Here is a 2,275-nt window from a genome sequence, read left to right as displayed (position 1 = left end):
TACTTAGTTATGTTAACTTAATAGTGTTTTATTAAGCGATTACTATATGTGTTTCACAAAGGTATTGCCACGTCCAAATAACGAAATCTTTAAGAATTTATGAGATTTGCTCACTTTGTTTTTCTTTCGGCGGCCAAGGGTGGAAGAATTTTTACAGAATAAAACAGAATAGAACTCCGAGAGTACAAAAATGGTCGTTTTTTAACAACAAAACGGTCAATTAGATATCAAGGTTGAATATGTCTTAAATTTAGAAAGAAAAAAGAAACTTTAATTTAGTTTCTGCGCGAAAAAAAAAATCATGTATCCCAATATAAGTTTCATGTACCCCAAAAGTCTCGTGCACTCTAAAAGAAATTTCATGTACACTAGTGTGCACCAGTGTACACCGTGCCGACCACTGCTTTATATGTTGATGACTAAAGTTGTTTCATTTAAAAATTTTTGTTTTAAATATCGAAATGTAGTATTTGTCATTTTTGTTTTAGGTAACTTGAAAAAAAAGCTTAGGTAATCAAATTTTATTTTATTTGCTTTTGGTACCTCTGGTTTAGATTGAGTTTATATTTAAATAGAAAAAAGTTGTGTACAAGTTACGCATTATAAGTTTGATTTTTGAAAACAAGCAAGTTTTTCTATACTAAGAAAAAAAAGTAATATACTTTAATTTCTAGGAAACTTATTCAGCTTGCCAACTTTACTCCAAAGGTCAGCAAACTGCAGATCGCTGGCCAAATGCAGCTATCAAAGCCAAAACCTGCAGCTCGCGAAATACTTTTCAGCTCAAAAGATATTTTTTTTAAATCAGTAGTAAAAAATGTTTTTGTGGTTAAAGCTTACAATTAGGCCCTTAATCATTACTATTTCTAGTAATAATACTCATTACTAGTTAACTACTCTGGTTTATTTTGTCACATTTTTGGTTTAAAGCAGTGTTTCTATGTTGATTACTAAAAAAGATTTTTAAATAACTGAGGCCTTTTTTATATAAAAATAATAAAGGCCTTTTTTACAGTGCTGCCGGCGTTTTTCTAGAAAAGTTGGCACGCGACTCATAAAAGGCTGCCGACCCCTGTTCTAATCAAAGAGCTCGTCAGTGCATCGTTTAAAAAAATCATAAAAAATTAAGCAAATTTCTTACTTTAGTAGCAAACTTATAATTTCAACCTCAAGCTATATGACAGAAAAAATTATTTAATTTAAAAACTCAAGGAGTTACGTCATAGTAAGATCGTATTTTAACTTTCAATTTTATTAATCTTTAACAGTTAAGTGTAAAAGTATTGGGTTATTATTGATTTTAAATGTTTATTACCATCTAGCTAGAGTTGAAAAAAGAAGAAAAAACAAGGTTCGCTTTATTTACTTAATTCTATACTTAAAGTAAAGTTAAATTCAATTTACAAAGCAACATAAAGATATTAAAGCTCTACGCAGATTTAAAGATTTTATTTTAAGTTACTTAGTTTGTGCTCTTAAAGTAGGTCAGTTATAATGAAATGATTCAACCCTAAGTATGAAAATTTAACAAAAAAAATTTAGAATTTTAATAAATTTTTTATTTTAGTGCTTGTCTAAAGTATAAGATTTACTTAATTAGTTTCTTAGTTACTTATTTAGCTTTTGTCTACAGATAGCAATTTGTTTTGGTATCAAATAAAAACTTAACGCTTAATTAAAATTTTACTGTCCGTAAAATTTACATTTATTTTCAAATTTTTTTATTATATGCGAGCTCTTTGAGCGAAATTTGGTTTGCTGAATAAGTTTTATAGAAAAAAAAAAAACAAAATGTGTAACCCTATAAAATACTTTTCTAGTTTAATTATTCATTATATGCTTAATTTTTACGAATATAGCATTTAATATAAAAAAATGTAATATAAACTATCCATTTGTTTAAAGTTTACTCTGCAAATAGTGTTTCGCTAAAAAAGCTTGTCAGTGCTTATAAAATTAGAATTCTGGAAAAAAAAAGCTTAAACTTTTTTTTTGTGAAAGTCATGAAAATTAGTTTTTACTAATATTACTACAAAAGTAAAATTGTATAATACAAGTTATTATAAAAAAACTATCTTTTCAAATTCTTTTATTTTTATTAGCTTTTCAACTAGGAAACTTTTAATACAAGATAAAAAATATCATTAAGTAAACATTTAACTTATAAGATGTTTGGCCTCTTGTTTAGTGGTTTTCAGTTTACAGTATCTTTCACTTAGTTTTTTTAATGCCATTTTCTGATTTTATTTATAACTATAAAACATTGTTTTGTAAC

Source organism: Thalia democratica, chromosome 5 (genome assembly GCF_965202585.1).
Source record: "Thalia democratica chromosome 5, ktThaDemo2.hap1.1, whole genome shotgun sequence".
NCBI lineage: Eukaryota > Metazoa > Chordata > Thaliacea > Salpida > Salpidae > Thalia > Thalia democratica.
The sequence above is the reverse complement of the archived record's forward strand: the minus strand, read 5'-3'. Positions refer to the sequence as shown.